This window comes from Gopherus evgoodei, chromosome 11 (genome assembly GCF_007399415.2).
Source record: "Gopherus evgoodei ecotype Sinaloan lineage chromosome 11, rGopEvg1_v1.p, whole genome shotgun sequence".
NCBI classification, from domain to species: Eukaryota; Metazoa; Chordata; order Testudines; family Testudinidae; genus Gopherus; species Gopherus evgoodei.
Genome location: NC_044332.1, coordinates 30,101,578 through 30,128,553, shown reverse-complemented (window position 1 = coordinate 30,128,553; position 26,976 = coordinate 30,101,578). Strand labels below are relative to the sequence as shown.

Sequence of the window (26,976 nt, the reverse complement as noted above, 5' to 3'; positions counted from 1 at the left end):
CTCCATATAGATATAAAACTGCATTCTTGTTGGTTGTTATAATCTTAATACATATTCTTCACAACTCAGAGATAGATGCAGGTTTCATTTTTAGAAGGTACACACTGTACATTTTTAAGTGATTTATTCTGAAAACTTTTCAGATTAGTTTTGCAGCTATATCAGAACATAAACGAATGATTGGTTATTTCATTTACCAAAGATAATTGAAGCAGATATTTATGAAGTCATTGGGAGGTGAACTATCTCCAATTCAGTGGGTTAATGATTAATATTTTGAGGATTTTCTTGCAATGCTGTATTAGGAGGAGAACATCACAAGACAGCTATTTAAATTGTTTCATTTAACTAAAACAACATTATGTATTCTGGATTTTTTTCTTCAACAGCAAACAGATAATATTTTAACAAAACAAGCATATGAATTTTTGAATTGAGTTAAACATTCAAGTTTTTTAATCAGGTTTGTTTTTGTAAAAATTGTTTTTAACTAAAATAGTTAAATGACATATTAAAAGAACAATTAAATTGACTATGTCAGCCAGGTCAACGTGAGAAACTTAAAATATGGTTCCTGCCGCTAACTCAGTCATCTTCACCTTCATTTTCCTGTTTGTTCATAAACTGGAAAAGAAAAACAAGCTTTTCTGCTTTTTCAGACCCCAAATGATTTCTCAGTTTGGAATGAATTAGTCCAAAGGAAGAAAATATTCTTTCTATACTGGCAGAAGAAGCTACTATTGTTAAAAGTGAGATTATCACTTCAACAGTCTCTGAATGAAGGGCTTAAGTGACTTCCATCAGTTCACAGTGTGACTTTCTTTAAAACATCATCAGCAAATTTCTTGAATGGTTCACCCTTAGCTCTAACGTTTATTATACTTGGCATTATGGAGGGATGATTGCTGGATGTCCATGTCATAGCCGACTCCTCTTCTTCAGCAGTTAAGGTTTGACCAAGTATTGAGAATATTTGCAAGAAAATGAGCTGGAGATAGTACTTGTCCCATTTGTTTTTTTAATGCTTGTAATTTAACTCTGTCGTTGCGTATTTCTCTTTTTAAGATCTCACTCAGTTCCTTCCAAATTTCAACAGCTTCAGCAATAAAACAGCTATTTCCCTACAATTTGTTCAAGGCTACAGAAATAGGCTTCAGGGTACTCAGCATGTATTCAACATTTCTCTTAAGCCCAATGTTGAGAACTTTGGCTGTGACAGTGCCATCTAGTTTTTTCACAGTTTTGTTCACAAACTGTCCTCAGATTAGACCAGTTATTAGCTTGTGACTTTCCTCACTCTCTTCTAAATAATTTCTTCTCATCTTGCATACATTTGCAGCATTGTCTGTGACTAAGCTGAATGCTAGACATTTGATTTTTTTCAATTTGTTATAGTTTTTTACTGCTACTTCTTGTAAGTATTCTTCTGTGTGTGCATTTCCTGATATATCAATTATTTCTGCAAGAAAGACATTCCCTTCTTCTTTTGTTGCACAAGCACATACAACAGGATCATTGTAGACATTGCTCCACCCATCAAGACTCAGGTTAACTATTTCACCCTCTAAACCTTTTTCACGCTGCTCAATTTCTCTTTCATACACTTTATCCAGCAATTTGCCTGCACCATTTGCTCTGTTGGGTGTACTGTATCCTGATCGTAATGACTAAACCATGTTAATGAAGTGTGGGTTCTCAATCATACGGAAAGGAGAGTTTGTTGCATAAACAAACAGTGCAATTTTTTCATCAATTACCACTTTTTTTAATCTACTGGTTCTTATCACAAACTTATCTATAGTTGTTTCTGGATGATGGAGATTTTTTTTTCTTTTTGCTATAGGTGATATATTGTGACTATGTGACATACATGATGTGACTGAAACACTATCATTGGCAGATCACTCTGAAACTATAGAAAAGATGGTGATCCTGAAGGTGGATAGTCTTCAGAATCCTGTATGTTGAGGATGGATTCTCCTAAACAAAATATGTCAATGCAGTTATTTAATTATTATTACCATACTGCTCATTGCATTCTCTGACACTCAGTACTACTTTAAAGGTGGAATTGTAAAAGGAAGATCCACCTATTTCAGCTATTTATTTTTATCACAACTGCATCTAAAATGATATTACTCTTAGAGTAACAACTATATTTTTTGCTCAAACATGAGGATTCAAGAATAGTCCAGATGATCTGGTGGTCCCATCTGACTGTAAACTCTGTAACTCTATGGCATACTAGAAATTCAACTCCGCGCAAACCGTGTTCATACACTACACTTTTCTCCCTAACATCATCACCTCTTGCACAACAAAACTTCCCTGGTACTACTACTAGAGGCAATCAGAGCAAAAGACAGAATTTGGCTCTGAGAAATAAACATTTAGGGTTGGATTTTTTACAAGCACTTAGCATTGATCAAACTCTGCTCCCATTAAGTCAGTGGTAAAGCTCCCATAGACTTCAGTGGGAGCAAAGTTCGTTCAATATTGAGTGCTTCAGGAAATTCCACTCTTGCTATGTCTGAAAGTGTAAATATTAGTAGCAGTTGGAGAGCAGAGTGACCTAACACCTACATGGTGCATGAAATACAAAACTAGAGAGACCAGGCACAGCAGAAAGATTGCCAGGCTGCTCGTCCTCCCGCCCTTTTAAAGATAGGTTGCTCCATGTGTGGGTGTGCTTGTGTATATGTTTTTCAGATAATTGACTGAATGCAAGTAGGGAGAAAAGGATGAATATTTTTTCATCCTTCTGTAGTTGGGAGTACAGAAAGTCCTTGCTTCCATCATCACTGAGGAGCCTGGATGCAATGTGAGTGAGGTGGAGTAGAATTCCTAGAACCCACGCAGGGTATTCTCAACCCAGAATCCACAGTTATGCTGAGCCAGTATTCTTATGTGTGGACTGGTGGTGGTCAGGAGATATATTAAGGCTGCAGAGATAGCCATGGAGTAGCTAACTTGCCACTTTGCAATCTGATGAATGGAATCCATTGTTCTTAAATCCAGTGGTTTGCATCCTCTGTAAGAGTTTTTTCCTCGTGAATAAGACTCATTGTCTTCCCAAAGTGAGGATAACTTGCTTATCTTGTTTTCTTTTTTTTTTTTTTAAAGAGAAACATACATTAAATAAGTTACTTAAAGGAACAGTATCTTTTGTAGGTCTATGCCTTCATACTGGCTCCTATCCTGCTCCATCACAGCTCAAGTCATAAAGTCAAAACTTAGGAAAAAAAATGAATGAAAAAATAGGAATTCTTTAAGAAGAGATTATTCCACAAGTCAGAAAGAGGACACCTTTGGCTAAAAGCCCATCCTGGTTCAGTGGTGAGGTGAAGGCATCAATTAGAAATAAAAAATAAATATATATCAAATGGAAAAAAAGGAAATAGCAATTTACATGAAGTGAAAGCTATGAAGTGTAGAATGTTGATAACGGAAGCTAAAGACATCAGAGAAAGATCCATTGCTGGGAAGGCTAAGGACAATATGGAGGAGTTTTTAAAGTATATTAGGAACAAAAGAAATCTAAGCAATGGTGTTGAACCATTACTAGATGGAGATAGTAAAACTGTTAATGCTGCAGAAAAGGCAGAAAAATTCAATAAATATTTTTGTTCTGTATTTGGAAGTAAGCAGGATGATGAACTCATGCCACATAAGGATGATAAAGTACTTTCCAGACATTAGTAACTGAGAAGGATGTTAAACATCTACAAGGGATAAACATTTTTACTTTTGGGAATTAATTGATTTTTTTTTTGTTTTCATAAAGAAACAGACAAGGAAAAAGAAGAAAAAGGTAAATGACTTACAGTTTGTAAATTCCAAATACTGCACAATTCATGAGCTTTCCAAAAGAATTATGGATTTATGCAATTTTACAGCTTATCAAAGCTCCAAAAGCAAACAACATTACAAAGAGGTGACAAGTTAGGGTGTGGATAACAGTAAGAAAATAGATGTACATGAATATGGAGAAAATGGAGGAGATGGGGGTAGAGAGAAGAAGACAGGGATTAGGTGAAATGGAGGTTTGGCATTCTTTGAGCCGTCTCAACATTTTTACCAAAATGTATTTAGAAATGGAGTCCAAATTGCTTCAAATTCAAATAATTGCTCTCTCTGGTGACAAATTGCCTTTTTTTGGCTGCTAACTCAGACAGGTCCAAATGCCACTAACTTTATTCTGGGTGTTTGCCTATTCCTTCTGTTTTTGTAAAATGATTCTCTTGATGATGATTGCAGACCTCCAGAACCAAAGTCTTTGTGGCAGCATTAAGCCCATTTTAAATAACCTTGAATATAATTTTCAGCAGAGGTTTGACTGCTGAAGCTGAGCACTATTTTAACTCTTGTTATCCACCTCTTTGCACAGCTGCCTGATGATTGGAAAGTCTCATAGCATATTCATTAAAGTCCTTTTCTCTTTGTTACAGCAGCCAAGAGTTCTGAAGGAACACAAATGTGAAATTGCAGAACTACTAACTGTAGTCTGTTACCTATCATTTAAACCAGCTTCTGTACTAGATGACTGGAGGATGCCTAAGGTGACACCAATTTTTAAAAAGGGCTGGTGATCCAGAGGTGATCCTGGCAATTACAGGCCTGTAAGCAAACCTGGGCAAACTGGTTGAAACTATAATAAAGAACAATATTGTTAGACATATAAATGAACATAATCTGTTGAAGAAGAGTCAACATGGTTTAGTAAAGGGAAATCATGCTTCACCAATCTACTAGAATCTTTGAGGGGGTCAACAAGCATGTGGGCCAAGGGAAGCCACTGGATATGGTGTACTTAGATTTTCAGAAAGCCTTTGACAAGGTCCGTCATCAAAGGCTCTTAGACAGAGTAAGCTGCCATGGAATAAATGAGAAGGTGCTCTCATGGATTGGTAACTGGTTAAAAGATAGAAAACAAAGGGTAGGTATAAATAGTCAGTTTTCAGAATGGAGAGAGGTAAACAGTGGTCTCAGGGGTCTGTTCTTTGACCAATCCTATTCAACTATTCATAAATGATTTGGAAAGGGTAAATAGTGAGTTGGCAAAATTTGCAGATGATACAAAATTACTAAAGATAGTTAAGACTGAGGCAGACTGGGAGGAGCTACAAAAGGATCTCTCAGAACGGAATGACTGGGCAACAAAATGGCAGATGAAATTTAATGTTGATAAATGCAAAGTAAAACACATTGAAAAGCATAATCCCAACTATACATATAAAATTATGGGGTCTAAATTAGCTGTTACCACTCAAGAAGGAGATCTTGGAGTCATTGTGGATAGTTCTCTGAAAACATCCACTCAATGTGCAGCGGCATTTAAGAAACCAAACAGAATGCTGGGAATAATTAAGAAAGGATAGATAATTGAACAGAAAATTTCATGTTGCCTCTATATAAATCCATGATACACCCACATCTTGAATACTGTGTGCAGATGTCATCACCCCATCTCAAAAAAGATATATTGGAATTGGAAAAGGTTCAGAAAAGGGCAACAAAAGTGATTGGGGGTATGGAATGGCTTCTGTATGAGGAGAGATTAATAAGACTGGGACTTTTCAGCTTGGAAAAGAGACGGCTAAGGGGAGATATGATTGAAATCTATAGAATCATGACTGGTGTAGAGAAAGTAGACAAGGAAGCGTTGTTTACTACTTCTCATAAGACAAGAACTAGGAGTCACCAAATGAAATCAATAGGCAGCAGGTTTAAAACAAATAAAAGGAAGTATTTCTTCACACAATGCATGGTCAACCTGTGAAGCTTCTTGCCAGAGGGTGTTGTGAAGGTCAAGACCATAACAGGGTTCAAAAAAGAACTAGATAAATTCATGGAGGACAGGTCCATCAATGGCTGTTAGCCAGGATGGGCAGGAATGGTGTCCCTAGCCTCTGTCTGGCAGAAGCTGGGAATGAGCGACAGGGGATGGATCTATTGATGATAATCTGTTCTGTTCATTCCCTGTGGTGCACCTGGCACTAGCCACTGTTGGAAGACAGAATACTGAGCTAGATGGACCTTTGGTCTGACCCAGTGGGGCCATTCTTATGTTCAGTAAACATCACCAGGGATCACTTTTCCAAAGCAGTCACTCTGTATCTGACTTGTCAGTCCTCATTCTCAAAGGAAATCTGTGCAACACTTTCAAAGGATGAGCCTGGGAGATTAAATTTATAACTTGGCTAGACACTGAGTCATTGTCTTAATAAACAACATTGGTCACTGAAATCCACTGATCACAAGCTCCTGGAGGAGAACAAGCACTGCAAGTATCTGAACCCACTTGGACCTATAGGGACAGAGTGCTTGGTACACAGGTACTACAGCCCAGATTTGTAGTAACTCCACCCTGAGGGATAAAAGGGCTGAGACCTGATACCTGGCAGGATGCACTCAGGGAGATCACAGGGGGGACAGAGGTGCAGCTAGCCTTGAACAGTGATAGCTGTCATCAATTCCATACAAAATAATGAAAATCTAATATGGGATTCAATTGATAAAACCTCAAAGGATGGGAATATAATTAATAACACGTAGTTTTATGGAATATATGTCTGATCAAACATACCTGATTTCATTCTTCACTAAAGTTGCAAGTTTGGTTGATAAAGGACACTGCTTACATGTAATATACTTAGGCTTTTGTAAGGCATTTGTCTTTGTGCTACACAAAATTCCTATTAGAAAAATATAATATCAATAGAGCACACATTAGATGGATTTGAGAATTCACTGAGAAGAGCGGACAGATCTTAAAAAGTAATTGTCCAGTTGGGAATCATCACTGAATGGGGGTGTTTCTAGTGAGGTTCCAGAGATTGGTGGTAGGGCGTATAACTCTAGTGAATGTTTTCACCAATGACCTGGAAGTAAATAGAAAATCTCTGCTGATAAAATTTGTAGATGACACAAAGATTGGTGGAGTGGTAAATAATGCTGAGGGCAGGCCTCTCATACGGAATGATCTGGATCACTTGGTAACCAGGGCCTATTATAACCATATGCCAAGGTATAGTTCTAGGAACCAGGAATGCAGACCATGCCTACAGAATGGGAGACTATTCAGGAAGCAATGACTCTGAATAGAATATGGAGGGTCATGGTGTATAAGCAACTTAATGTAAACTCCCAGTGCGATGCTGTAGCAAAAAGGGCTAATACAATCCTTGGATGTATAGGTCGATAATGGAATACTGCATCCAGTTCTGGTATCAGCATTTTTAAAAGGATGTTGAAAAATTGGAGGGTGCAGAAAAGAGCGGTAAAAAATGTTTGAGTGATTGCAAAAATGTCTTACAGAGAGACTTAAAAAGCTAAATTTGTTTAGCTTGTTGGAAAGAAGACTGAGAGATGATTTAGTTGGTGTACAAGTACTTTGATGGATAGAAAATGAGTACTAAAGGGCTCTCCGATGTGGTGGAGAAAGGCACAACAAGAACAAATGGCTGGAAGCTGAATGAGGACAAATTCAAATTAGAAATTAAGCACAGATTTTTAACAGTGAGGGTGATTAACCACTGGAACAAGTGAAGTGATGGATTCTCCAGCTCCTGATGGGGGCAAATCAAGGCTGGATGCTTTTCTGGAAGATATGCTTTAGCCAAACTCAAGTTATTGGGCTTGATACAAGGGCACAGGGTGAGATTTAATCGCCTGTATTATACAGGAGGTGACTCTAGATGATCCAATGTTCCCTTCTGGCCTTAAACTCTGTGAATCTTTTATAGTGTTCCTAGCTTCATGTTTTGCAATTTGCTCTTGACCACTGAGAATGCAGAGGTTCTGTATTAGTGTTTTTTTGCCAAAATGTATTGTGATCCTGTGGTACATATATGAGCTTCATGAAATATTTTATCATTTTAATTACTTGCCAACTCAGTGGATGTTATTTACTTGGACTGCGGGATCACCATACTTTTCATAGACACTCTCCACCTGTATGCTCCCTGCTACTAGTGGATTGTTCAGAAGACTTTGAATTGTTTCTTTTATTTGCATTTGAGAAAGAGCCATGTGCCTCTAGTCTTAAGAACTTGATAAGAAGAGATTTATTTTGTTTGATTTCCCATTTTCCTAATAATCTATATTTTGAAACTGGATTGGCCTTTAATTTGTGGGCAATTTAGCCTTTTTATCATTAAGGCTCCAACTCACATGGAGCTTTAGTATGGTGAATTTATAAAAATATGTAACTTGTATAAGTACAAAGCTATATAACATACTGTAGCATTGTTTCTCAAATACATTGCAATTTTCACATCTCATTCTTGAGGGGGGAAGCATGAATCAACTTCTGACACAATTGCAAAAAAGAGGACTGACATATGCTGTATTTTATTTTTGCATTGTAGTATTCTAGGTCCACATTTTATTCTGCATATTGTTTATTTTGTTGCAGTGAAATATTAGCTCTAACTCTCCAAATGTCATCTCTACACTGTAACTGCTGGGATCTTTCACACTCATCAGGATTTTTTAACTAAAATTTTGCATATGAGAAATAATTGCATGATTCTTTAGTTGTCAGCTTGCCTTGAAGAAGACCTACCATACTAATGGTATCACAGTGTCATGTGACAAATAAGCAAGATCAGTAATATCAAATATAGGCAGTGTGAAGCAAGAAAAATGGCAGATAGCAGTAGTATATGTCCATTATGCTATTGAGAAAAATACACAAACATTTAACACCATTGTCACTTATAAGCAGCATAGGCTGCTGCCTGTCTTCCCAGTCCAGGAGTCCGGGCCAGGCCCTTTCTCAGGGCTTCAGCTTTACTTCCTGCAAATAATACAAATTCAGCACAGCAATCATCCATTCCCCTGTAAGCAGGGTTCTTCTGCAGGGGCCTTTCTGTTCCCTACAGGTTCTGGCTCCGCTGGCCACTTACCTGAGAATTGATATGCCTCAGGAGCTAACTTGCTTCCTGTATCTCTCTCTCTCACCCCACAACTCCTCCTCTCTGTAACACTCTACTCTCCCTGAGTAACTTGCTGGCTTTATGGTCACCTGATCCCTTGCTTATCAGGCTGAGCTAGGAGATAGCTAAAACCCAACTCCTCTTTAAAGGACCATCCACCCTGTGAAAAGCAGTGATCCCTAATAAGAAATTGTGCACATATCTTCTTTGCTAGAAGGGTGTATTTGCAAGTTTACAAATGCAAGGTGAGTAATGTGGTACAAAATAATTCTGCAATCACACCATGTATGGAATTTCAATTGAAGTATGTGTATAAAAAAAAAAAAAGCTGTATCTCAAAACATTTGCAGAGTTAAAAGACAAGGGCAGAAGAAACTTGAAATAAAAAATGAGGTATAGGCAAGGGAGAAAACTTTGCTAACTTGTGTTCCTATTACAGTTTATAACATGCACTTTCTTTGGTATAAATGTGCTGCTTTTTTCCAGTTTCTGTGCATCCCTCTCCTGTCTCTGACCCTATTAATCTATATCAATGGGCGGAGCAAATTGAAGCTAGTAGTTGCTCAACTGCCTGTCATACGGTAGTATAGATGTAGTTCAATATAGAATCTGCAATGCCAGAATTTGTGCTGCACTAATAAATAGTGTTTTGAGTCTGCTAGCAGTGGAGGAGGTACTAGTGTTCCATTTGTTTATTGCATTGATTATGCATTTAATTCAAACATAATAACAACTAATCTTTACTAATTAGAGCTAAGCCATTGCTTTCTGTATGCGTCAAAAATATCTTGGATGAATGAGGGAGTAGCAGATGTGAGCCCCTCCTTAATCCTCATTTTGGGTTACATGGATCTATAGTGTCTACAGCCTATGCCACTGGCATGTCATTATTTCCCAATGAAATTCTTTGTAGAGATCTACAGTAGTGTTCTTCTCCAGGGCACTTGGGCGCATGCATTCATTCTGTGCAGATTCTCTCTTGCTTTTGTTGCCCATAGAATGGTCCTTACAGTCTGAGCTAATGACAATGAAATATTGATCTCTCGTCTTATGAAACACTAAACATAATATCATTTGCTGTATTGGTTTATACAAAGGTGTAAAACAGTAGCTGAGCTTATTAAAGCCATCTATTATGTATTTGAATTTCAACCATATTGATTTTATTTTGCAGTGCTGAAGTGTGTTTCTCAGGCATCAAAAAACAATGCAAGTCTTTAGGACAACTGAAGTATAGCAAAGGTCAGAAGGAAAGGAAGTAGCAATATTAGACTGTACAAACTAGGTTTTGATTAAGCCACTATAGTATTAACAAGTGAAGCAGCTTATAGAGTTGGCATCTAAGTGTTTATGAAGAAGGAAAATGTGAAATAAGTATGTATCTGATTTAAATGAAACATTGTCAACCTTACTACAATTTTATATTTTTACCACTTAAGATATATTGACTTGTATAGTGCTTGTGTGGGAAGCGCTGAAAAAAGAATTGTTGATATGGACTTGTATCTGGTGTGGAAGGAGAAGGGAGATTTGAATCACTTCAGTGTAAACTGGAAAGTGAGTGCATAGGGATTGATTCAGCCTGCTCTGCCCTTGTACTGATGCTGAAGGATTTAGCCATTGGGATGGAAGTTTCTCGTGGGAGCTGAAGATTGAAGTTTCAGAAGGGAATATATTAGGGATTATGGCATTTTGGAGATTTTGTAGCAGCCTTATTTTAGTGATGTGTGTCTCTGGGGAAGACATCTAGTAAAACTGTCTTTTCATCTTTGCTTCTGTGCCATTTTTTGCATTTTCAGTGACAAGGGACATACTTCCTTGTGATAATTAACTACATTTCAATCCTCAACTAGGAATACATTCAAATCTTTTAACGTTGGTAGTATCCCACATTCCTAAATGGTCCCCTCAAGGATTGAATTCACAACCCCGGGTTTAGCAGGTCAATGCTCAAACCAGTGAGCTATCCCTCCTCTACACCAATGGACTTCATTGCAGAACTATCATGCTCACAGGGATACAAATTAATCCTGGTTGCACTGATCTGCTAACAAAGATGGCACTGTACCTTTCCCAAACTGTACCTTTCCTACCACATTGGGACTCAGCATCACTCTTCCTAGAAAATGTTTTCCTTTAAGCCTTATGAAAACTCACTTCATCACACTAGTACTTCTCTAAAACCATGAAAATGTGCCATGTTTTCACTTACGTAATGTAATTTATTTCTATGAAATCTGGTAACATTCATATGCTAATTCACAGAAGATCTCTTCCAGTGGATGTTTAGTTTGATATATTTGGTTGTGGTATAAGATTCTAATGGGTTTCTAAGGGTCTAATGAGTCTGCTGAATAGGAATATACAGTGCAAAGTGTGCAGAAAAATGAATTGTACTAACATTTTATTAAACCTCTCTGAATCTGACAAACTACTTAAATTTCTAACAGAAGAATCTAAGCTTTTTAAATTAATGGTGATATACAAAGAGTGCCTATAGACTCATAGACTCATAGGTCAGAAGGGACCAATCTAATCATCTAGTCTGACCTCCTGCACAAGGCAGGCCACAGAACCCCACCCATCCAATTTTATAACAACCCCTATCCCAGGACCGAGTTATTGAAATCCTCAAACTTGGTTTGAAGACCTCAAACTGCAGAGAAACCACCAGCAAGCGACCCGTGCCCCATGCTGCAGGGGAAGGCGAAAAACCTCCACAAGACTAGAAAAAATCCTTCTTCTACCTGCACAATTTTATTTTTTACTTTAGGTATTTCTATTGTGACTTAGTTTAGATCTAAATGGCTAGTGAAGTCATTGTATGTAGTCCAGCCTAGTTAAATAAAGATTAAAAATAATGTTTCTGTAGGTCTGAAGTTCTGCCATCCATATCTTATGATCCCTCTCTGTTTCTCTCTCCTTTTCTCTTGAAATTTGTCCATCCATTGCTACCTTTCTTCTATCTGAAACATGCCAGGAGATTTTTTGCGTTTCACTTGGTCTGCTGCAGAACTGTCACTGGCCATTTCAAAATTCATACCATTGGCCTGGGACGACGAACCGTGGCTAGTGGGAGCCGCAATCGGTTGAACCTGCCAACACGGCAGGTAAACAAACTGGCCCGGCCCGCCAGGAGGCTTACCCTGGCGAGCCGCATGCCAGTGATTGCCGACCCCTGCTATATCTATACTGTGGCTTCCCTAGATAATTCACATTGACAGCACCTGTTCATCATATGAATCCAATAGCAAATATAATGCATCCACTTTCTTTTAGCATCTTCATGAAGTGCATGCTCCTCAACACTTGTGTCATTCTCACCCACAAGCATGCTTATAGTTAGTGCCTTACCTACTTACTTCTAAAGCAGAAGTGGACAAACTTTTTGGCCCGAGGACCACATCTGGGAATAGAAATTGTATGGTGGGCCACGAATACTCAAAAAATTGGGGATGGGGTGCAGGAGGGGTGACGGCTCTGGCTGGGAGTGCAGGCTCTGGGATGAGGCCAGAAATGAGGAGTTCAAGGTGCAGGAGGGGGCTCCAGGCTAGGGCAGAGGAGTGAGGTGTTTTTGGGGAGGTGAGCACTCTGGCTGGGGGTGCAGGCTCTGGGGTGGGGCTGAGGATGAGGAGTTTGGGATGTAGGACGGTGCTCTGGGCAGGCACCAAGAGGTTCGGAGAGTGAGTAGGGGATCAGGGCCGGGGCAGGGAGTTGGTATGCGGGAAGAGGTGCAGGCTCCGGCTGGAGGTGTGGGCTCTGGGGTGGGGCTGGGGATGAGGAGTTTGGGGTGTAGGAGAGTGCTCTGGGCTGGGATCAGGACTGGGGCAGTGGGTTGGGTCACAGGAGAGGCTTGGGGTGTAGGCTCTGGGCAGCACTTACCTCAAGTGGCTCCTGGAAGCAGCAGCATGTCCCTTCTCCAGCTCCTATGTGGAGGCACGGCCAGGCAGTTCTGCATGCTGCCCTGTCCGCAGTCACCACCCCTACAGCTCCCATTGGAACACCAGAGGGGCCATTGGAGCAGGGCTATTGGAACGTATAGGAACTGGAGTGGGGCCATGCCACGGCTGGAGCACCAGAGTGGGGCCATGCCGCAGCTTCCAGGAGTCATGTGGAGCGGCTCCCATGCCCCGGCTGGAGTGCTGGAGTGGGGCCATGTTGCAGCTTCCGGGAGCTGTGTGGAGTTGCCCCCCAACCCTACGCCCAAGCTGGAGCGTGGGAGCTGGGCAAGCCCCAGACCCTGCTCCCCAGCGGGAGCTCAAGGGCTGCCTTCAATCAGTGGGCGGGCCAGATCCAGCCTGTGGGCCATAGTTTGCCCACCCCTGTTCTAAAGGGTTCAAAGCTGCCTTCAGTTATCTGCATTCATCTTCATTGACTTCCATGGAAGCAGTATGCTCTTAACTACTATTACTTCTCTTGTAGTTCTGCTCCTAAAACCAATGATGTGTTTTCCAGAGTTTAACATATGTGATCTTTCAGTGCTTGCCCATAAGGGAAGCCTGCACAATACCATCAAAAGGCAAGCCTGGGAACTTAAATGCATAAGTCTGCTAAACACCAAAATCCATGGACTTAACAGGGACGCTGGCTCTCTGGCTCCTTGCAACAATTTATGACCCACCACACTGCCTGCTATCCTTAACTGCACACTCTAAAACTTCTATTTGGAATAGCCTTACCCCTAATTGCCCACTTCATTTCAAGTGACTGCCTCCTACACGCATTACTCCTTCTGCTTAACAATCTGTCCCAACTTGTATTTAGCTCATAGTCTCTGCTTCTTCCCCCATACCTGAGGAAGAGCCTTGTGTAGCTCTAAGGGCTTATCTACACTACAAAATTAGGTTGATATACTGTAATTTAGATCAACCTGCAGCCAATGCAGTAATTCAATCAGCTGTTAGTGTCCCCGCTACCCTCCTTCATCCTCCCCTGGAGTTCTTGCACCAACTGAAGGGGGTTCTCTGAAGCACTGACAGCTAAGTGTAGGGCACTGACAGCCATGCAGGGCTCACAGCGGGAGCTCCCCATCTGTCCAGAGGTGACAGCCCCAGCTTTGAGCCCCACATGGACTCAATTTCACAGCACAGAGCCAACCAGCAATGAAAGTGACATTGTTGTCAATTCCACATTGTGTTCCTGGGAGCTGGGAGCCCAAGGTTTCAGCGGGGACCCTGGGAAGCAGCCAGCTGGAAGCAGGAAACCGAGGGGAAAGCAGGGCGCCCAGCCAGGAGAGGGGAGCCTGGACAGCATACCACAGGGAGCGAGTAGCCAGGACCTCAGGGGCAGCTGGGCTGTAGCTTGAGCCCCTCATCTGCCCTAGGGTGAGGGCCTGAGTTGTGAGCCAGGTTCAGGATTCACAGCAGGGAACTTACCAGCCTTTCTTGTCAATTTCACTGTTCACACAGGGAGCTGTGAAATTGACAAGAATTCTAGCCAACAGCTGATATAAGTAATATGGTGTCTACACAGACACTGTGTTACCCTGACTACACTGACATAAGCCTTACACCTCTCGTGGGCGTGGAGTTATTATGTCTGTATAGTAGGGCACTTATACCAGCAGGAGCAAGACTGTAGAGTAGACACTGTCATAGTTAGGTTAACATAAGCTGCCTTATGTCAACCTATCTCTGTAGTGTAGACCAAGCTTAAGGCTTGTACCTGCCGCCAACAAAAGTTGGTGCAATAAAAGATATGACCTTATCTGCCTAATCTCTTTCATACCGTTATATTGTGTCAAGTGACATATTAGTGATACAGATCCAGGAAGACAGACTAAGTCTCTTCAGCAGGTCCTTATATTTCCTTCTTGAACACTAGGTTATTTTCTCTGGGCTCATTGTTTCATTCATTCTGTTATCCAATTCCATAGTGTTCCGTTTACTCATCAATGTCCAGTTTCTTAAAGTAGTTATCTTAGAAGCAGAGCCGGCTCCAGGCACCAGCACAGCAAGCAGGTGCTTGGGATGACCAACGGAAAGGGACAGCATGTACAGCTCTTCGGCAGCAATTCAGTGGCGGGTCCCTTAGTCCCTCTGGGAGGGAAGGACCTGCCTCTGAATTGCCGCCGAAGAATGAAGCAGTGGCAGTGGAGCTGCCACTGAAGTCCTGCTGATCGCGGCTTACCCCACCACTTGGGGCAGCAAAAATACTGGAACCGGCCCTGCTTAGAAGGTGCTGACCTTAACAATGATTGCTTTTGTGAGGCCATCAAATGAAAACAACATAATGTTACTTTGCACTTCCATAAGCAGCTTTCATTAGAGAACCTTGAAACCCTAACAAACACTTATCACCTTTATGTGACAGTATTCTTTCCATTTTACTGGCTGGTGAAATTGAGGTATAAAGAGGTTAAGCCCAAAATTCTTGCATAGCCACAGAATATGAGTGTCTCTATTATTAGGCATCCAGTTAGACACATCTAGAGCTTGGATTTTAGCAGAAGACAGTGGGAGGTAGATGCTGATGTTTTTATCTTTAGCAATGCTGACTGAAGGTTAAGAGCTTGTGCCCTCAGTTACATGCCCACAACTCCTAATGAAGGTAAAATCAAGCCATAGGAGTCTTAAGTAGGGCATCCAGATTTAATGGGTTAATGCTGTTAAAAACTTGGGTCTGGGACTTTCCTAACGTTGTGCAGCAAATCAGTGTCAGAACCATGTCTTCTAAAAAATAGACCACCATGTTTTCTCTCCTGGACAGCTTCAAAATCCCGTAGGATGAAAATCCTTGGATAGCTATGACTTATTTTTCTGTTGTGTTCTATATGTTTCAGTTGTAACTATTTACTCTTTCTGCTGAGCAAATGAATACTCAATACATATTCATGTGCAGATGGCAGGGGCTGATCTCTAGACCTTGCCAATACTTTGCAGTTGAAAAAGTGTCAATGAAGATAATTGTCCAGCTGTAATAATGAAGTCATTTTTCATAAGCAGTTATGTAAGTTGCCAAATCAATACATTTTGACATCACATTTATGCATCTTCAGTTTATATAACAGCAGTAATTATCATTTTAAAGGTAGCTAAATAACCTAATGTGTAATTAAGGTCTTAAATAACATACATTTTGGGGACCAGATTCTAATCCAGTACACCAATGCAAAGATGGAGGAACTTGCACTGACATCAGTTACTCCAAATGCACATGCAGCTGGATATCAGAATCTGTTCCTTTTATCTTTATTGCCTTATAGGGACTGTCAAGGTTATTTTGGAACCGACACTTCAGTTATTTTGAGGTTGTTATAATCTGATGAGATAAATTATTCAATTGTTAAATACCTAGTGGCAAAAAGCAATACACACGGTATTAGGGCACTAAAAGTGATTTAACATTCAATACACTTGCCCTGTATCGTCTCTGGCTAAAGGAAAAGGACTATTTCCAGTAATTTAAAGATCATATAGAAATTTTAGGGCATTATTTGTTCAGACTACAACACAGTGCCTACAGTTTATATTTTCTGGGATAAAAATTCTACTTTTGTTGGTTTATTCCAATGAGTGTAAACGCTGCAAACATGAGCCCATCACAAATTATAAGTAACTGTGCTTCTCAAACTCTTCATTTATTCATATAATTAGGATCAGTACATCCACGCACATTATCAGATGTAAGCCTGCCTCATACAAAGTTATCCTCTAATATTTTATTAGTTTTATCAGTATCAGCTCACTGAAAAAAAGTAACTCTGTGATTAATACTGTGGCCCAAACTGAATAAGTGATTTGTCACAAAATTTTTGAGTTTAAAACAAATCTTCTATTCAGATGAAGGTAAAGTTACCATCAACAGCATGTGGAAAGCTGTGGAAGGCTTGGACAAGTTACTGATGCCAATTTTTAAAGAGTGGCCAGAGATAATGTATTGGGTGCCTTATTTTTTTTTAGTGTTCAGTTTTTTGTTGCACAGATCTCAGGATTGATTTCTAGAATATTGACTTCAAGCATATTTCTGGGTGTCCTGTGCTTTTAAATATGAGGCCAAAGGTGCCTGAAATCGGGCACCTAAAATCAGTGGCTGGTTTTGAAAACAGATTCACCCACCCAGTCTCTTTGTGTCTCTTTCTGCATCTGAAAATGGGGATATTTTCCTATCTCATGGGAGAGTTGTGAGGATAATCCATTATTACCTGAGGTATTTAGAAAGGCCTGTGAATAAAAATAGGAGGATATTTGGACACACAATTCTGGCATTAATTCACTTGTTATGTCCCAAATGTTCTTTATTATGCACAAAACAATTTGTACATCAGTCAGGTTAAGTACAAGATTTGTTAGATTGAACAGGTGCATTGCCCCAATATGGGGCTCTGGCTAAATGCCACAGTTTTTAGCACCATAAATTAGTCAGCTTAGAGATTTGGAAAAACCCTCTCTGGTGTGTCCCATTCAATACTCAACCATGTCTGCAGGGTGAGCAAAAATAAAACTAATTTCTGAAGAGGATAATCCATTATTACGTTTCTCTGAGGTTTGGGAAATACTGAATTAACAGATGTGCCCACTAGAAAATGAATGGTCTCTCTTCTATAGCAAGTAAAATGTGTCTGTTCATGCCTCTGCCTTCTCTCCACCTTGTCCAGCTCTATTTCTAGCCTTGTGTTCTTCTCTTTGGGCAAGATTTTACCAATATGCTTTGGCTGTGTTGCCCCAGCAGCTGGATGGATGAGTTGGGCTCAGTATACTTAAGGTTGTTCACCTTGTATTTATTTCTGCCTTTTCAAAATGGTACTTCATATAGGGTTGAGCTTCATGTAAAAGTTTAATGTTCTGTGGACTGTTTCACTTATGATTCTATGATGATTCAAATATAATCTACAATAAAAACACTTCGTTAAATTTGGAAGGCCACTCTACACAGAAGCAAAAATTAACTTTCCTTTCCTACATTCAAGCCTCCCTCCCCCTGCAGTGCCGAGGGCCCCATAGGAAGGGATCCTATGTATAGCTCAGCTGTGGAAGGGTAGGACAGGATTAGAAGGGCTTGAATTGGGAGATGCATATCTCCTGTGTGATGAAGAATTCAGATTGGTAACATCTCTGTATTCACAAGTAGAGCCCTGCAAATCTGTGGATATCCACTTAATATCCATGGATATCTATGGACCATGTTTGCGGATCAGATGCAGATACAAATTTTGTATCCACACACGGCTCTATGCACAAACATGCCAGTAGTGGGCTACGTTGGATGACCACTGCTAAATTAGAAACAAAAGCATTATCCTGGAGGGTTTTCCTACTCCCTTTCTAATGCACTCATCTATCAAAAGCACCAATTTCTAGTCCTGATGGTTCACAGGATATTAACCTTAAATCTGTCCTTTGGCCAGGTCTTTGGCCCAGGCAGTACAATATAATTCAGGAGAGAAATAATGCTTGTTGTTGGAGAGCATTAGAAATAGTCCCACAAGGATAGCTCAATATAGGGCTCAATAGAAATAGCTCCACAAGAATAAAATTGCAGGAGAGGCAGTTAAATTGCATTTATCTGTTTGTTTGTTTGTTTGTTTGTTTGTTTTTACCACATTGTTTAGCAATTTCCTACAGGATACTGTTATCATGTGTGATACTAGCATATACAGAATTCTGCATAATATATACATTTTCTTTCATACTGACAGTAATATATTTCAATACCTTTCTTTTTTGTTGCTTTAATGATCAGTTTTACCTTGTGCCTGTGACCTCGGTGAGGCTGCTATGATCTGTTTAAATCAATTTAATTTGTTAAAGTGTTTTTGGGCTGGTGGCTGTATAGAATTATATATATATTGATGGGTCCTTTTTAAGTCTGCACATTGATTAAAAAGATTCTGGCAGTCATATACTGTTTGTTTTTTTTGTTTCTTCCATACCTCAGATGCCAAAGGATTTATCATTCTCAGTCTAGCACTAAGCATTAGTCATCACAGATAACTATTTTAACATCTCTTTACCTTGTTTCTATAGTGCCTGCTAGAAGATACGCTGGAGGTAATTTTTTAACTGTTTTCTGGTCACAACTTCTATATGTGTAACTATTTGTTTCTATAAATCACCATTTATATGGACAAATAATTGCTTGCCTCTCTGCCTAATTTACTTAGACAAAGCCAATTTATGAATCAAAAGGTGGCTTTGGGATATGTAAATCAGGTTGTGCACATAAAAATAGGGTTAGATGGGTATTTTGGTACAATCTGTGTGCAATCACTGCTTGGACTGTGTACTCTTTGGCCTGGGGACTGTCTTTTCATTGTGTATCCACTGTCTCGTAGAATGGAGCCCTGACTGGGATACTACCACAATAAAATTCCTTCTCTTAGTCAATATCTTGAAAAAAGTTTGGCTAATGAAAGAGACATATTGGAGTGGAAGTACTCCAATATGTGTACTCCAATATGTGCCATGGCAGTGTACTCTGCCATGGCACTGGCATTTATTCCTGGGTGGTGAAATTATATGTTCATTTCTGTCATTTTACCTTCCTCAGAAGTTGCCTTTCAAAATACCTTTTTTTTTGGTACAATGCAGTTGTTTGATACCAAGGCTACTGCTTTGTTCTCTTTTTGGTTTTAGTCAGTGTTCACCTTGGCTCTTATATAATGTTGAGCTAGCGATCTTAAAGCATTTTACAAAGGAAGGTCAGAGTCATTATCCCCTTTATGCAGATGAGAAAAGTGAAGTGTAGAGAGGTTAAATGAGCTTCCCATGGTTGTAGAGCAAGGAACAGAACCCAGGTCTTCTGATTGCCATTCAGTGCCCCATCAGCTAAAGCAAGGTAAACTATCAATATTTAGGTCTTGTTCTTTCCTGTGTATATAGACTTTGTTGCTCTACATTCCTACAGTTTATAAATAATGCTTGTTGGATCATAGAATAGAATCATAGAATATCAGGGTTGGAAGGGACCTCAGGAGATCATCTAGGTTCTCTTCCCGGCTTTGTTACTGGCTCACTGACTGACTTGACTTAACCTTTTTTGTGCATCAATTTATTCTTAGGTAAATAAAGATAATAATGCTATATAGTTAGATATGAGAATGATAGACCCCGAATAGACTCCTATTTCAGTTTTATCTGCCGAGTTGGAGCATTTTAATTATTTCCAGCAAACCAGAAATGGAGAAAGGTGTTAAAGTAAGAAGAATGACATAATGGGGGCTAATGGTGAGTGTTACTTTTTGGGGACATAAACAGGAGAGGCAGTAGGGTAGCAGAAATGAGGAGTGTTGAGTTGAAAAGGGGTTGCAAGAGTAGGGAGTGATGTGTGTTTGTGGGCATGGAGTGGGGCAGAAATGAGGAAAGTTAAGGAGTGGGCAGAACTAATTGATCAGTGTAAGGTGACCAAATATCCCAATTTTATAGGGACAGTCCCGATATTTGGGGCTTTTTCATATATAGTGCCTGTTACCCTCCCACATTCTGTTCTGATTTTTCATACTTGCTATCTGGTCGCCCTAGATCAGTGAGAGTTTGGAGGAGGGTTGTCTGAAGCCAGTGATTGCATTACTGGACTCATGGCGAGGAGACTGTTGCCTCCCTCCAATTCTTAAACTTTCAGAGACAGTGTTTAGTCTGCTCTGGTGAAGTCATCAAGGTTAAAACAACATTTGGATTGGGTGTGTTGTATGTGTCTACCAAATCAAGTGTGGGTATTTATCCAAGAGTTATTGGGAAGCAGAGTTCAAATTAATTGGAACTTTTGCTCTGAAATTATGTTAAGCATACTGTAGCTAGGGCAGATTTTACAGTTTTGGCTGGAATGCTGTATGTTTTCTTCTAAAATTGGCTCAGCCAATGGAAAACTAAAACTACAACAACATGTTTTAGTTATACTGGAGCTAGTCTGGAAGTAGAACGCTTGGGAAGGATTTTTACTATCCTCCAGGGTTTCTTAGACATTTTCATAGTGTAGGCACATGTTAATAAGCATACTTGTCATGTGGACATCTCTCTTCCTGTCTTTGATTGTACACACGCCTTGCGTTGATTCGCAATCACCAAGTGCCTTTACTCAGATAAATAATAGGAACATATTTAGTGTATTTTAGCAGTCTCTTAATGTTATTTAGCAGATGAACATGAGGAGAACCAGTCCCATATGGCCAGCTACCATTCCACGGCACACTAGCAAGTACTCCCCAAACCACTAGTGATCCATGGATCACAGTCTGAGGATTGCTGCTCTGTCAACTTTCCAGTGTAAATAAGAGCGCAGGAAAAAGACAAAGAACCAGAACTCTTCTCTGATGCTGATCCTCCTTCATCTTCTTTCACATACTTTATGCGTTTAGATCTGTTGCTGTAATGTCAATGGCCTGTGTGTAATTTGTGTACCCATTTTTGTTTCAAAAGCACTTAAGAGTTCTTTGGGATGAAAAGTGATATATAATATGTTCCTCTTGAAATCTAAGTGACAGCATCTGTGAACAGTGCAGTGCAAATGAATTTTGGCTTATAATTTTCCCAGCAGCCAGCTATGTCAAATACTGTACTTGAGTAACTGTAAGACATTTAGAACTGTATCACAAACAAAGAAAGAGAGAAGAGTCATTGATCCACTAGCTCCCAAATCCACTGCTCACACCCTGTCCATGCCTGAGCTCTACAGTCACTACTGTGGTCTCTCAAAAAAGTTCTATAGAGAGAGGCTGCTCCCTGTATCTTGTCTTACTGCACTGTGAAGCCTCCTGACCTATTATGTGGATTCCAAAAGTGTGTAGGGGTGAGCGTGCATTATAGCTGCTATCTTACCTTTATCTATACTGGAGCCTCCTTTTCATCCTTTATTGCACCCCTCTTCCTACAGGAGAGGGATGGGAGCCTTAGCTCTGTGGTTTAGTTCCTTTCACCCGGGGTTTGATTTTTGAGACTGTTTAAACTTCGTAGTGTCTAACTTAACAAACTACATTTGATTTAAGGTAAAGTCCTTACCACACTGTTCAAGTCAGGACCCCTATCCCAAAGTCCAATGGCTGTTTCTTTCTGTTATCTTAGGTGAAAAAAGGGAGATGGACAGGGAGAGAAATATCTTGGGCTGTTTGCCCCTCCCTGTTATAGTTCAGCCCCCCTCAAAAGTGCTATCCTGATAAGCATAAGGGCACCTGGAATCTAGTGAAAAAAGATGCTCTTTTCTTTTACCTGTGTGTGCTGAGATGCAGATTTTCTTTGTCTTCTTTCTTTTCTCTCTCATTGTCTGAGAACCCAGTTTACAACTAATATGCAAATTGAGGTAACCACACATCCCTTTGTATAAGAAGACCTCTTTGACCACTTTTGCCTTAATTGGTGCTACATGAGTTTGAACATGTGCCTTTAACATTATATAGGGTGGATTTCATAACTTTACATGCAACATTGCTGCATACATTTCCCCAGGATATTATTGACCAGTGAGTTATTAGTTTTCAAATGGTGCCTCACAGGGCATATTTTGTACAAAGATTATTACAATACCAGGTAGGATGTGAATACAGGGGTGCATTCACTCACAGTGGGGTTAAGCTATGTTTGAACTATATTTTAAATACATATTCTAGCAATGGATTCCAAGCACGGGTCCTGTTCTAATGCAAAAGAAAAGATAAGCCTGAGGTGTGTTTAAAGTCCTGGTATTCAGAGGTGCTGAGCATCGGCAGCTGCTACTGCCTTCAACTAGAGTTGTAGGGGCTCCATGCTGCAGGGCTAAGTTAGGCATCCTGAAGCTGAGGCACTCCAAATCAGTGGCTATTTTCAATCATTTTAGCCTTGGGAATCTACAGCTAATTAGGTCCTAAATGGAACACATTTTGGAATAGAAACACATTCAGTATACTGTTGTAGATAATTAAATGTCTATGGTTGCAAAGGGCAATTCTGCTAAAATTGAATATAGGATACTGAAAAATCAGTGCAAGAACATAGCATTTACTTATCAGGTTCAGGGATGTCATAATGATTAAATGATGGATTAAAACAACTCTTCATATTTTGTAGCCGCAGAACACATTATTTTAATAAATGCTGAAGGTCATTTATGTATCTCAGTATTTCTGTGAAAGTATGATGGAAACAAGTAAGATGGATGAACATGATACACCACATACTTAATAAAATTGGCACGTATGCAGCTTGGCAGTACAGCAAGATATTCAAATTATTAAAATACTTCAGGCTCCACAACATAACACTATAGGGGATTATCTACCTTTTAGAAAATTCTAACATAAAATGTGTTTCTGATCTACTATAACATTGTGTGTGCAGTTATTCTTTTACTTGTACTAGAAAATAGCAGCCATTACTCATTGGTACCATAATTATTGTTTTGTGGAAATTATTAAGGCTTGCAGGTATAAGAGCAATGGAGAGAAAAAAGCAGAATATAGTACGACTGTCTGTAGCACTAGAAAGAAAGGAAGTCAACTAGTAACAGAGAATAAAGAACAGGAGTACTTGTGGCACCTTAGAGACTAACAAATTTATTTAAGCATAAGCTTTCATGAGCTACAACTCACTTTTTGCATCCAAAGAAGTGAGCTGTAGCCCACGAAAGCTTATGCTTAAATAAATTTGTTAGTCTCTAAGGTGCCACAAGTACTTCTGTTCTTTTTGCGGATACAGACTAACACAGCTGCTACTCTGAAACCTGAGAAAATAAAATTGACAATGATTTTCAAGTGATCTACTGTGGTTCTTTTTTTCTTTTCTTTTTTAACAAGACTAGGTAAAGAAAAGGGAGAAAGTATTGGTGCCCTTCTTATTTTCTGTTGCTAAAAAGCAGGCAAGGGAATGCTTGAAATGGTCAAACTGTGCAAATCAGCAGGTCTGAGTGATATGCATTAGGTTGTTAAGGGAATTAATTAGTTAATGAACTTACTGAACCACTGGCAATTATTCTGAAATGTTATGGACAGCTGCAAAAGCCTGCAGGATGGAAATAAATGTGGTATCAGTGGTGGAAAGAGAACATTTTTTGTTCAGTGCATATAACTTCAGTGTCTAGTAAAATAAATATTAGCAGAGAATGTGTGGACACCTGGGGCTAAACCTGAAGTTTTTCCTTAATCTTTACTCTGGAAAACCCCTTGTGATTTCTTAGTCAGAAGAAAGGCATGTGCCTAGTCTTCACTGAAAACGCTCCCATGCTTAAAGTTAGGCACAAGCTTAAGAATCGGGGCCGTAGTGAGACTTCATGAGGAGTTAATAAAACTGTGATTAATAAATACCAAGTGAGGCATAGAATTCACTGTGATGGAGAAACATGAAAAGCCATAGGAACAATAATAAACATCCAGTTATTGTAGATGTGAGTTTGCAGTGTAACATGGAGGCACAAAAAGGCCCGAGCGTGATTTTGGTCTTCATACAATATGCGGAGTCATTTCATGAATTAGGAAGGTAATTGTACAGCACTGATTAGATGACAACTTTACTATGCACAGGTCTAGGTGTGTACAATCCAGACTAATGAGTTGCTGTGTTTCCCCTGCCCTGAAACCTTGGGTGCCTTACAATGCTTTGCTGAAGCACCATCCATGTGGGCTGCTCACAACAACCTGTCAGCATGCAGTCCACACCCTGAGTATCTGTGTGCTACTGCAGCCAAACCAATCTTGGTTATACTGCTGGGTGACCCCAACACATCCCAGATATTCCGCAAGAAATGTATGTCCTGTGCTGCCCAGCACTCTCCTGGACAGGACAAATTATATTAAGTCAGTTATTTCTTTAATAGAAATAATATGTACACAACTTGTCACCCCAGATGGAGTTTCCCAGACACTTCAATTTAAACACACTGGATTAGATAAAACGATAAAACAAGTTTGTTAATTACAAAGAGATTTTAAGTGAATACAAGTAATGGGGCATAAAAGCCAGGTATGGTTACAAGAAAAATAAAGATAAAACACTACAGGTGCCTAATTTAACAAACTGTTTTTTCACCTATTGTTTTCAGCAGTCTTACTGGCCAAACTTCTTAGCTCAGGACCCTTCCCTCAGTCCAATGGCTACTTCCTTTGTTTCTTTGGGTGCAGTGAATCGATGGGCAGGGAAGGGGTGACTTGGGATGTCTGTCCTTTCTTTTTATAGTCCCATCTCCACTTTGAGAACCATTTCCAGCTGAGAGCAAGGCTACAGGCAGTCTATAGGGAAAGGAACTCCATGCTATTTCTTTGCTAAGATCTAGATTTTTTGTTCCCCTCCCCTTCTCCTGCCAAAGAATGGTCACTTAATAGGTAATGGGCATCAGCCTTGTTTACACCAGACTGGGGCGTCCGCTTACCCTTTGTCTCTGAGAAACTTTGTTTGGCCACTCCCCAGGCTTTTCTGGAAAACATACTTTTAGTCATGATCTCAGCTTATGTTTATAACTTCACATCTAACCTGCTGCATGCTTATTGCCGTGATTTTATTGACCAGGAAATTGAGTTTTTAAATACCTCACAAGACATGCCTTGTACAAAAATGGTTACAGTGTGTGTAGGGTGTGAACATGAGAGTATATTCTGTCACCCTAGGCATCTCACTACCTGAAATATTTTGACAAATTGGAGAGAATTCAGAGAACAGCAGCTGGCATAAAGAAGGGTTTGGAAGAATTACTTATCAAAAGAAGCTACAAAAATGAAATGTGTCAATAAGGGTAGAGGAGAGTGTTTGATGAGCATCCATAAATATCTCAAAGATTTACAATCTCGTGGAAGGAGGAAAATTGTGCAGGAGGGTGGAAAAACTCTCTCTGTCTCTTTGCCAGATTACACACTTTCCTATTAAAATTAGCAAGGGTGGGAAAATACTCTGTGTGATTCATCTCCCAGAGATTCCTTCACCTGGGTCTATCAGAGAGCACTAGCTTGACCTCCCAATTGTGAGAGAGGCTGTGGAGCTATTCTGAAGAGAAGAGATTTGTGCAAGCTGTGGGATCCACAGGAACCACTGCCAACCTTACTTATGTTTGGTGAGACCTTACTCTGCAGATAGTCTCCTGGACTTTATATGGAGTTAAGATACTACTCATTGCACGCAGGAACATCACAGTTTGGCCCATGACTATTATAGTTCGTTGTTCTGACTTTGAACTATCAAAATATGCATTCTGTATTAACACAGTTGCTAGATTACTGTAGCTCCATGGTCTAATGGAAACATTTAAGATCTAAGCTGAATATGATGGGTAAAAAATTCATGAGAGTGAGATCTCTTAAGTGTAGTCTCCCAAGAGAGAGTGTGAAACTCCTGTTGCTTAGGATATTTGAAACTATAGTGGATACAGATACATTAGGGAATGCTATTGTTGGAAACAATTCTGCATTGATGGAGAGAAGACTCAGTAACCTAGCAGGTTTTACCAACTTGTTTAATTACATGAAAAATAGGGACAGATATAAAACTGCAATCCATAATTTATTACCTACTAATACATAGACAATAAATATAATAATAAATATATATGACTTAGACACTTTAAAAATTGAACATACATTGATTCTTATATACATTCTAGTCTCATCACACTTTACAGATATAGGCCCTTATTCTGTTATGCTAAATCCCCTTTAAACCACTCCGACAGTACAAATACTTTTTTTTTTCTCACCTTAAAGCCACTTTGGTGTAACAGAGCATTGGTGTAACAAAATTAAGCAGACTTAGTGTAGGCTAAGTGCTAGGATTAGATAGTGTAATATATTTTGGATGGAATATTTAGATGATAAGATTTTACATATGTTCACAAGTTGCAGATGCATTGCTATTCAGTTTTCTCTTGCCCATTATCTTCTGGTAAAGGCTATCTTTGATTTTTATGATTCTCCTCAAAGTGCAAGCTGTGTACTCAAAATGTCTTGACCATCTTTATTTTCTATTTTCAATGTAAATCTACAAACCCCGTTTTTGTTGAATCTTTTGGAAATGCTGTATACTGTAGTCATGAAGACTTAAACAGTTTCTGTGTGGAACTAAGGCCAGAATATATTGTAGCTGGAAATGACTGTGTTTCTGTCTATACTTCCACCAGTCTGGACTTCTAATCAACTTTTAAATGCAGGAGGATT

The 26,976-nt window shown here is 39.6% G+C and overlaps 1 protein-coding gene across 1 annotated transcript in view; it reads left to right on the top strand.

Moving 5' to 3' along the window:
• GULP1 (GULP PTB domain containing engulfment adaptor 1) overlaps window positions 1-26,976 on the top strand; it is a 286,451-nt gene that overhangs the window by 62,508 nt on the left and 196,967 nt on the right.